Below are 12,379 nucleotides of genomic sequence, written 5' to 3' on the forward strand. Positions count from 1 at the left end.
ATTACCAGTACTTCTTAATGAATTCCTAAGAAGAGATTGGACGATGCACGGCCCATTTTTAGAACTGTGGATTGATATAGTCATAGGGTCCAGCTGTACATGTCTGCTGTCATACCCAGCAGCTGAATTCGCTACAGAAATGGTCATAACCTGCGATCCAGCAACCCAGTTATTCGAACATTGGGATGTAATGCGAATTATTAGGTAGAAGCATTCGCGCGGTAGCTTGGCACCCGAAAGCACTTTAGCGCAATTACGCTCCCCGACGCCTTACCTGATCACAGCTCTGCTTGAATTCTGACATTCCGACTCCCGAATGCCCGCCCACCACGATTGATCTTCCCAAGAGCGACTCCACGGCAGTTCGAGCGACCGTCCGCATGTCCTAATAAACTCTCGCCCTACAGTCGTGCGTGGGCACAGCCCAAGAGCCGAAATCTTGGCCGCACATGACTTAAATAAAGTCTTTTCCTCTTCCAGTACCATTAGCACCAAACAATATTCTATTATAAAAATTTAGACATAAATACGAGGGTTGTCCAGAAAGTAAGTTCCGATCGAAAAAAATGGTTTTCAGCACTATGCGACTTAACTGCTGTGGTCATCAGTCCCCTAGAACTTAGAGCTACTTAAACCTAACTGACCTAAGGACATCACACACATCCATACCCGAGGCAGGATTCGAACCTGCGACGGTAGCGGTCACGCGGTTCCGGAATGTAGCGCCTAAGTTCTGATCAGTCGTAAAATGTAAATCACACTGAAAAACAGAAACGTTTTATTTTCAACAGCTAGGTACACCTTCCACCTACTCTCTACATAGTCGCCGCTCCAACTTCGAGTTTTGTCGTAGTGTATCAACTTTCAGATATCCTCGTCATAGAAAGCACCCACCTGTGCTTTCAGCCAGTTATCTGCACTGGTCTACAGCTCGTTGTCTGCGGAAAAATTTTGTCTTCAGAACCAGCGGTTCTTGTGAGCAGAGATGAGACTCAGGGGGAGCCAATTACGGACTCTATTGTGGGTGATCAAACACTTCTTATCGGAAACGCTGCGGGATCGTCTTCATTGCCCCTGCAGTGTGCGGCCGAGAATTGGCATGAAGAAGGAACTGCTCGACAGTTGTGTTATGTGGGCTGCGTGACACAGTCGAAATCTCTAACCAGGTCCTCATACTTGGGGGGAGACACTTTTCCCTACACATATTAATGCGCTCTCCATTTACTCAAAACTGAAAAGAGAGACGCGGCACGATCGACAGGCATACTCGAGACACTGCCCAACACATCTGTGCAAAGCTTTACCAGATTTTCCCAGTGGTTTACATTTCGCGACCGATTGGAACTTACTTTCTCGACAACCCTACTGTTCAAGACATGCATTTCGCTTAATGCACATATGACAAAAAAATGGCTCTGAGCACTATGGGACTCAACTTCTGTGGTCATTAGTCCCCTAGAACTTAGAACTAGTTAAACCTAACTAACCTAAGGACATCACAAACATCCATGCCCGAGGCAGGATTCGAACCTGCGACCGTAGCGGTCTTGCGGTTCCAGACTGCAGCGCCTTTAACCGCACGGCCACTTCGGCCGGCGCATATGACAAATTTATATCAACTGATCCGTCTTTTCACACTCAGTCTAATGATAGTACAAACCTTAATGAACAATTTACCATATTTTATGTTCTGAATGCTTTTAATACTATCTGAATTAAGTTTTAGTTAAACAAATTAATAAGATATTAATAATCTACACAAATGCAGTATTGTTAATTATGGAGAGATGTGAGAATGCCGTATTCATGTTCATTTGGTGTGTGACTACGGGGACGTAATAATGCATTAAATAAAGTATGTGTAAATGTTAAGCTTTCTGTGATGATAGCTGAAGAGCTAACCTACCAATCAACACCTTGTTTAGTGTGTCCATGTGAACTGTTTTGTAGTTAAAAATTTACAATTATTTTTGTCAGAGAATTCGTTTACTGTGGTTCTTGTGAGATATGTGAAATTAATGTCTCAATAAATGCACCCCAGTGCCATATTGTATGTTGATAAGATTGGATTTGCGCTAGAATGAAGCATCGAATTATAGATTGTTTCTGTGTGGTCGTGTTCCACACTGTCGAAAATGCCAGTACTGTACAGTTCACTCACACGCCATAGCAAGAATGCTGACGGCCACCCGTTTTCCCAGCTCTGGCTCCAAGGGGAGGAAACGCTGATCAGCTGCCGATGAGGACGCCTTTGTCGGCGACCGCTTGTCTTGTCACGAAAGCCTGAGCCAATGACCCGTCGCCCAGGCACCTTCAAGTAAACCAACGCTTAAAACTCTGTGACTCAAAACTTCCACCTGGTCGATACAGGTCGACCACCAAAGGAGCCCCTGATTTCAAAATTAAATTCCTGGAAAACTGAGGTCGATAGACGAGTGCAACAGACGGTAAGGTGGTTGTGAAATCTGTAAGAATACGCAGAAGTTTCGAAGTATTTCGAAAAGTTGCTGACAAATGGGTCTCTGTTGATATACTTTCCGGGATGTGAGGTCGTGGTCCAAGAACTTTTCTGCTCCTTACGTTTCGTCCAGGACTGCGCTGGACTTCCTCAGAGGCGCTGCTCCGCTGAGTCTTGCCGACCTAAGACTCAGCGGAGCAGCGCCTCTGAGGAAGTCCAGCGCAGTCCTGGACGAAACGTAAGGAGCAGAAAAGTTCTTGGACCACGACCTCACATCCCGGAAAGTATGTCAACAGCCATGTCAACCGGTCGTGAAAGCCTTCATTCTACAAATGGGTCTCTAATAGCAATACGTAGTGCCTACATATAGCGCACAGCAGCTTAGAGTGATCATCTCCGCCGTTGAAACGTGATATGAGGTTAGCGAACCGGGGGAAGTGGTTGAAATCATGTATTCCACAGGGCAACGTCATTTATTTTTGCTGGAATACAGCAGTTTATAATACAAAAGTATGGGAAAAAGGCGCACTTTCCAAACACGATTTAGTGTTCCAAAAGCACCCGATGCAAAAACCATTCAGAATCTCTTCGTTTAGTTCCAATGAACTGGCAGTACGTCTGATGATGAAGCGCGGAATGTTGGTCCCAAATAAACTTAGCCACTCTTGACAATCTCACCATGGCTTCTGGAATTATTCAACAAAACTCGAGCAAATCCGTCCGAAGAGATGCAGCAGAAAGTGGTTTGAACCATTCCAGCACCCAGAAAATACTGAGACGGGAGTGCCTACAGATGTATCTGTTCAAAATCCAAAACCACCAGGCCATACTTCCACGAGCTGTGTGACAGAGGGCTCGCAATGATTGACAATGAAGGATTTGATATTGGCTCCATGTGGTTCATAGATGAAGCATACTTCCACCTGAATAGAGTAGTGGGTAAACAAAACTGGGGATTTTGGGTTTACTGAAAACGCCATCTGTGTGAAGCGAAACCAAAGCATTCCCCCAAAGTTAATGTTTGGGCTACGGTATACAGCAGAGGCATTATTGATCCTTCCCTCAAGTGAGACACAACTGTAGGTTACTTTTTTTGAGCATATTATCGCCATACATCTATCACTGAAGACCAGGCACCGAATGGTTCAAGGTTGATGGGACAAAACCACATCGCACCGAACAGGTGTTTCGCTTTCTTGAAGTATGCTCCTGGATTAGAATCAATGCGTTAGATTATTGCAAATTTACTGGCGCAGGGATAGTTTGGCTCCATATTCGCCCAATACGATTCCTTCTGAGTATATTTTGTGGGCACAGTAAAAGGTACCGTCTAATTGATCATTCCACCACACTGTCCGAATTTGAATCGGCAGTTTGGCTTTTGAATAAAAAATGGTTCAAATGGCTCTGAGCACTATGGGACATAACATCTGAGGTCATCAGTCCCCTAGAACTTAGAACTGCTTAAACCTAACTACCCTAAGGACATCACACACATCCATGCCCGAGGCAGGATTCGAACCTGCGACCGTAGTGCCTAGAACTGCTCGGTCACACCGGCCGGCGCTTTTGAATCCATTTTCGTTGAGACGCCAGAATGTGCGATGGCAAATTTCATTGTTCATTTGCACCACGTCCCTACTGTAAGTCGTGGACGTTTCGAAACCATTGTAACGCGATTGAAAGGATTGCTTCCAGTGCACGACTTTAACTATTCACACTGACACTTATGAGCAGAATGAGATTTCCACTCCGCAGCGGAGTGTGCGCTGGTATAAAACTTCCTCGCAGATTAAAACTGTGTGCCGGACCGAGACTCGAACTCGCGACCTTTGCCTTTCACGGGCAAGTGCTCTACCAACTGAGCTACCCAAGTAGGACTCACGCCCGCGAAAGGCAAAGGTCCCGTGTTCGAGTCTCGGTCCGGCACACAGTTTCAATCTGCCAAGAAGTTTCATATCAGCGCCCACTCCGCTGTAGAGTGAAAATCTCATCCTGCAAACATCCTCCAGGCTGTGGCTAAGCCATGTCTCCGCAATATTCTTTCTTTCAGGACTGCTAGTTCTGCAAGGTTCGCAGGAGAGCTTCTGTAAGGTTTGGAAGGTAGGAGACGAGGTACTGGCAGAAGTAAAGCTGTGAGCACCGGGCGTGAGTCGTGCTTGGGTAGCTCAGTTGGTAGAGCACTTGCCCGCGAAAGGCAAAGGTCCCGAGTTCGAGTCTCAGTCCAGCACACAGTTTTAATCTGCCAGGAAGTTTCATACTTTATGAGCAGTTCAGCGTACAGTGCCCTCTGTTAGCAGCTTTTCGAACTATTCGTAAACTTCCCGATAACTTCCACATAATATTCTTACAACTTTCACTATAACCATACCTTTGTTTTACTCGTCTATAGATATTAGTTTTCGAGATATTTAATTTTGAAATCAGGGACTTTTTCGCTGAACACCTTGTATCTCGCCAGTCCATTTCGTTATAATATTATAGTTACTGATGAGGTCCCTCAGAATGTCTGCTCCATCTCACTAGGGATTCGTCATTGGCTAACAATAGATGTGGTGCACTTGATTCCAGCCGAGAATACGACGTTAACAGCTGGCCCAAAAGATAGGTACGATCTAGAATCTAGATCGTGATGAGTAAACTTCTAACATTGGACAACTTAGAAAGCCGATAGAACTGCGAAGCAGAGTTACATATTTTCTTTAACTCCAAGACCATTGTGAAACAGGAGTGGCACATCTTAAGAAGAGAGTTGCTGTTCTGGGTTTCTGCAATATTCAGTTCTGCTGCGATCGTATAACACGGATATCACGGTGTGGGACTAATGTGGCAACTGGAAACGAAGTCGAAAGTAGTTCGCACAACACTAAGATTGCTCTGGGCAAAACGTCTGCATTGTACACAGATTCAACTTGAAATTCTGGCATATATGGATCAAATGCAAGGTCGCGTCCAGCTGTAATGAGATGATGGCAACAACATGACCAAATTCACACAGATGTGAGTTGTGCTGATCCTGAACGGGTAGAAAGCTCATTGACATTAATCACACGAGATAATGTTCAACAGATTGAGGAAGAATATCTGGTATGAGACATACACTGAAGTGCCAGAAAAACTGGTATGGGCATGCGTATCAAATACAGAAATAAGCAAACAGGCAACTACGGCGCTGAGATCGGAAACGGCCATGTAAAACAACAAGTGTCTGGCGCAGTTATTAGATCAGTTACTGCTGCTACAATGGCAGGTAACCAAACTTAAAGTGAGTCTGAACGTAGTGTTATAGTCGGTCCACGAGAGATGGGACACAGCATCTCCGAGGTAGCGATGGAGTGGGGATTTTCCCGTACGACCATTTCATGAATGTAACGTGAATATCAGGAATCCGATAAAACACCAAATCTCTGACATCGCTGCTACCGGAAAAATAACATGGAAGAACGGGACCAACGACAACTGAAGAGAATCGTTCAACGTGACAGAACTGTAACCCGTCCTCAAACTGCTCCAGATTTCAATGCTGGGCATCAACAAATGTCAGCATCCGTGGCATTCAACGCAACTTCATCGATAGGGCTTTCAGAGCCGAAGGCCCACTTGTGTACCCTTAATCACTGCACGACACAAAGCCTTACGTCTTGCCTGGCCCCGTCAACCCCGTCATTGGACTGTTGAAGACTGGAAACATGTTGCCTGGTCGGACGAGTCTCGCCTCAGGTTAAATCTAGCAGATGGACGTGTACGGGTATGGAGACACCTAGTAAACCCATGGACCCTGCATGTTTGCAGGCTCTGTAATGGTGTGGGGCGTGTGTAGTTGGAGTGGTATGGGACCCCTGACACGTCTACGTCTACGACTATAACAGGCGACACGTACGTAAGCATCCTGTCTGATCACTTGCATCCATTCATGCCCATTGTGCATTACGATTGACATGCGCAATTCCAGCAGGACAGTGCGGCACCCCACACGTCCAGAATTGCTACATAGTGGCTCCAGGGACACTGTTCTGAGTTTAACCACTTCCGCTGGCCACAAAACTCCCAGGACATGAACATTGTATCTGATATGCCTTGCAACGTGATGTTCAGAAGATACCTCCACCCCCTCGTACTCTTACGGATAGATGTACAGTCCTGAAGGATTTATGGTGTCAGTTCCTTCCAGCACTACAACAGAGATTAGTAGAGTCCATGCCGCGTCGTTCTGCGGCACTTCTGCGTGCTCGCGGGGGCCCTACACAATGTTAGGCAGGTGTACCAGTTTTTCTGGTTTTTCGGCGTATTTCTCAACGGGTTTATAAAACCTCTCCGTGACCAAGGAGCGAACTGAATGATTTTTAGAAACTTCTGGTCTTTTTTACGATGAGTTGCTGACTACTTTGAAACATAGCGGTTTGTGCGTGCCGCACTTTGAAGTATAGAGCAGCATTCAGTAAAAATTACTTGGCGTTCCATTAAAATGTCCCCTAATGTGAAAATGAGTTCACTGTAGTACTGTACTGTAAATGCCACTTATATGCTGTTCATCTCTAGCTGTGTTTGAGGACCACACCTGAAGATATTAATACTGCCATCGACCACATTAATTGCGAAGTGCCTTCATTAATTAGAGAGAAGGAAAGCCTGGACCTAGATGAATGATTATATGGTTCAGTTGGTTCAAATGGCTCTGAGCACTATTGAACTTAACATACACTCCTGGAAATGGAAAAAAGAACACATTGACACCGGTGTGTCAGACCCACCATACTTGCTCCGGACACTGCGAGAGGGCTGTACAAGCAATGATCACACGCACGGCACAGCGGACACACCATGAACCGCGGTGTTGGCCGTCGAATGGCGCTAGCTGCGCAGCATTTGTGCACCGCCGCCGTCAGTGTCAGCCAGTTTGCCGTGGCATACGGAGCTCCATCGCAGTCTTTAACACTGGTAGCATGCCGCGACAGCGTGGACGTGAACCGTATGTGCAGTTGACGGACTTTGAGCGAGGGCGTATAGTGGGCATGCGGGAGGCCGGGTGGACGTACCGCCGAATTGCTCAACACGTGGGGCGTGAGGTCTCCACAGTACATCGATGTTGTCGCCAGTGGTCGGCGGAAGGTGCACGTGCCCGTCGACCTGGGACCGGACCGCAGCGACGCACGGATGCACGCCAAGACCGTAGGATCCTACGCAGTGCCGTAGGGGACCGCACCGCCACTTCCCAGCAAATTAGGGACACTGTTGCTCCTGGGGTATCGGCGAGGACCATTCCAACCGTCTCCATGAAGCTGGGCTACGGTCCCGCACACCGTTAGGCCGTCTTCCGCTCACGCCCCAGCATCGTGCAGCCCGCCTCCAGTGGTGTCGCGACAGGCGTGAATGGAGGGACGAATGGAGACGTGTCGTCTTCAGCGATGAGAGTCGCTTCTGCCTTGGAGCCAATGATGGTCGTATGCGTGTTTGGCGCCGTGCAGGTGAGCGCCACAATCAGGACTGCATACGACCGAGGCACACAGGGCCAACACCCGGCATCATGGTGTGGGGAGCGATCTCCTACACTGGCCGTACACCACTGGTGATCGTCGAGGGGACACTGAATAGTGCACGGTACATCCAAACCGTCATCGAACCCATCGTTCTACCATTCCTAGACCGGCAAGGGAACTTGCTGTTCCAACAGGACAATGCACGTCAGCATGTATCCCGTGCCACCCAACGTGCTCTAGAAGGTGTAAGTCAACTACCCTGGCCAGCAAGATCTCCGGATCTGTCCCCCATTGAGCATGTTTGGGACTGGATGAAGCGTCGTCTCACGCGGTCTGCACGTCCAGCACGAACGCTGGTCCAACTGAGGCGCCAGGTGGAAATGGCATGGCAAGCCGTTCCACAGGACTACATCCAGCATCTCTACGATCGTCTCCATGGGAGAATAGCAGCCTGCATTGCTGCGAAAGGTGGATATACACTGTACTAGTGCCGACATTGTGCATGCTCTGTTGCCTGTGTCTATGTGCCTGTGGTTCTGTCAGTGTGATCATGTGATGTATCTGACCCCAGGAATGTGTCAATAAAGTTTCCCCTTCCTGGGACAATGAATTCACGGTGTTCTTATTTCAATTTCCAGGAGTGTATGAGGTCATCAGTCCCCTAGAACTTAGAACTACTTGAAACTAACTAACCTAAGGACATCACACATATCCATGCCTGAGGCAGGATTCGAACCTGCGACCGTAGCGGTCGCGCGATTCCAGACTGAAGCGCCTAGAACCGCTCTTCCACAGCGGCCAGCGATTATATGGCGATGGCAAAATACCAAGATACTCACCTAAAACTTGCATCTCAAATATTGAGTAAATGGAAAGAGCTACTGGTGTGCGGTTTATACAGAATGGATTGGTAGTTATAGGCTCGTATTGTTAGGCAATAAAGAGAATATAATAAGACACAAAAAGTGTATTTTTTGTGCAAACCTACACATTTTTAAATAGAACAACGCCTGTTACGCTATAAGACTAGATTTAGGATAAATCTGAAAGTCACTGGTGTTTTCTGCAGATTTCTACTCGATGTTTACGATGTATAGCATTTTGAAAAGTTCCCAAGCACCGACACTTGTACAATACCAATAACAAAACGATATTGACAAATTTGGAGGGTTTATAGAGTGCCTTGAGGATCAAGTTGAGGATAGGAGACCCAGACTAGAAACGTCGTACAAACATGTCCACCGCTGCTCCATCCCTCACACACGCTCCACGGAGTGCGTGGACGCTTCTGAGTCCGCCTTACGTCCTGAATGCTACGAGGTCCAGTGCCCGACGTTCCACTAGTCTTACAACTCACGCTTGCTGTCGAAGGCGTTGGCCACCGTAACTTTAACTTTCGCTGACTGCCGAGAGGTCGTACACACACGTATTCGAACACATACACATGCACAAATTTTAGTTTTTGTGTGGACCAATGAAAAACGTTGTTCCAAAAATAAAAATTGCTCCAATTTACGTGTACTGACCAACGTTGTTCTACGCAAATGCTGGAGCTGGACAACCGCTTCCAAAATATCCTAGCTGGGATTCTCTTTGTCTCACTTTATGACTACCGCTGAAAATGACGATGTTCTACAGCAACCCATCTTCTCTCACGAGCTCGAGAAAAAGGAATAATTTTACCAGCTATTGGAAGTTTATAAGTAGTTCAATGTAAGAGAGTCACTAATTACTTTGGAACCTTACCTCTCATTTATCATTGCTTCAGTCAGAGCCACACCTGTGGCTAGCGTCACGTGTCGTTAGGCGCCGCCCAGCGGCCGAGGCGCTCCTGTGGAAGGTGCAGAGGTGCGGCAGACACGGTGCCACGTAACCGCAACACGACAGCCCCTCTGCTTCATGGGACAGGCCGGAAACGAAGGTGAACCGCTGGGACGGCGGGCAAGGGGTGGGTAGGTGTAGGGAGGGGTGCGCTGCTTCCCGGCTGTGGCAGCTCTCGGACAGGGATTGGAGTGGGAGAGAGAGAGAGAGAGAGAGAGAGAGAGAGAGAGGGAGAGAGAGAGATAGTTTGCGGACCGTGACGGCAGAAAGTTTGCTCGTTTTCCGGCACGCGGCGGCTGGCGGGCGTGATCTGTAAAACTCTCGTGCATTCATTAAAAGACCCAGAGCCAGAGCCAAAGGAAAAGTACGAGAGCTGCTTTTCTCAGCGACAAGATAGCTTGTTTGTACAGGGCGGCGCAGATAAAAGTAGCCGTTCTAAGTATAAATGAAATGCACTGAAATTGCAGAAACGAAGAGCTGAAATGGAGTTACCATTTGTATACAATGAAAACTACATTCTGAGAAGATTTTGAAAGCGATCCACTGCTACATCAACACACAGCTGTGCACGTCTAACCATATTCTGATACATCGGGCGTGAAGTTCGGATATCGATGGCGGCAGCTTCACGGATGACGTAGTCTGCTCTTCAAGTGTCGATACAGGAAAAAAAAGATACATTTTGTTAGATCCGGCGAACGTTGTGGCCATAAATGTTTGATGTTTGCCGACAGATTATTTCTCAGTGAAGACATCGTGGACTCGTTACAGGGATACCTTAGACGTGTGGCATGTTGCCCCATCTTGATGGAAAAAGCGGAATTGTCTTTCATATTTAGTGAGTTGAACACAAACTATACCACAAATTTCTGTAAGTGCAACTGTGTTGAGGATAGTGTGAAAATATATCGGTCCAGTGATGCATTTCCTGTTACACCACGCCAAACGCCGATTTTTTCTCTGCGAAGTCGTTGCTAAGACACAATATTATGGTTCTCCTACGACCAGTACCTCATGCTCTGTGAAATGACACGATCAGAAAGATGAAACCATGTTTCATCACTCATGATGTAATGGAAATGGTCTAGCATCGTTGTATTTGTAAGTCACGTGCAGTAATCTTCACATTTCTGTCTTCTTCCCGCAGTTGATGCACTACTGTCACACGATATGGCTTCAAATTAAGACTATTAAATATCTGACAGCAGCTCTTTCTGCTTCATATTACTGTGTGGAAAATTTACGTGTAGACTTCTTTTGATTTTGAACAATTCTTCGTCGAATGTTTACAATAACTTCCTGTGTGCGAACTGAAGGAATTATTTGTCGTTTCACCTTCTGCACAGATGCTTTAGGTGCTCAAATTTTTATACAGACACTATACTGCTCTCTTTTCTGGTAGTCTTCTATCCGGATATTTAACCCCGAAAATTTCACGAGCATCATTAATCGAACTTGTCTTCACATATACTTTCACAAGTCCATTTCTTTCTTCTTTCGAGAAGGTCCTTTTGCAAATCGTAAAGAGAAACGTCTATTTTCACTAACGAAGAAAACGAAAATTGTGACAGAACAATGCTAACCATCGGTTGTTGCATAAACCTCTCTGCTGTAATAGATGTTTACTCTCTTTCAGAAGTCGAAATATTGCATTCGCATTCAAATGGGAGGCAGACTACTTTCAACTGCACCAAGTGTATTACAGAGGGGCCACGGCACTGTCTTTAAGACTTCTAGATGCTATTTGATGAAATTTGTGGCAGTTTTTAAGTGTACTGACGAAACAGTACACAAAAGAAACGTTGCATATTAACCACAATATTTCGGCAAGCCACAACAGTGCCATCCTCAGGTGCGTTGACGAGCTGACTGCTTATAGAGGTGCGGCACTGTCATCTCTTCGCCCTCCCCCCGAACACCCCCCTCCCCTCATCCGGCCCCTCATTCCACTGATCTAAGGTTATATCCGGCGTCCGCTCACACCATCTCTTCCCCACTCCTCCCTCCGTCACATTGCTCTGTCGTAGCTTCACTCTAGCTACACAAGCCGGTGGTACCTCTTCTGTTCCTGCACCTGGCCACGAATTCAGTTAGTTCAGAGGTAACTCCTTCTTCTTCTTAGTTAAATTAATTTCGGGTTCCCAGGCTTCACTAACTTTGTAGATTAGTGTGATCGTAATGGATTACTAACTCTCGTGGAACGTGTCTTTATGAATCCATTGAGATTCGAGACAGGAAACCACTGACCAATCGTGATGCTGGCTATAACACTGCTGAGGCCTGAGAACCCGCAATCAGTGTGAATAAAAAGACGATGGAATACCCGACAACGAACTGACTTCGGGGGCAGGCGGAGAAACAGGATAGCTTACATGAGTGTGAACTTACGACAGAGCGATGTGTCGGAGGAAGTTGTCGGGGGGTATATGTTGGGCTCAGACGCAGATGAAACGGCCAATCTGAGGGATTGGGGAGGGGGTTGAGGGTTGGAGAGGTTAAGGTAGAAACTCCACGCTCGCCTCCAAGCGACCATTTCATCAGGATACGTGTTGGTGACAGAATTATTGTGTCCATTGGACGCTAACATCCGTCCTTTCATCCGTGAGTTATGAGGCTGTGCTGA

This window comes from Schistocerca cancellata, chromosome 8, assembly GCF_023864275.1.
Source record: "Schistocerca cancellata isolate TAMUIC-IGC-003103 chromosome 8, iqSchCanc2.1, whole genome shotgun sequence".
Lineage (NCBI taxonomy): Eukaryota > Metazoa > Arthropoda > Insecta > Orthoptera > Acrididae > Schistocerca > Schistocerca cancellata.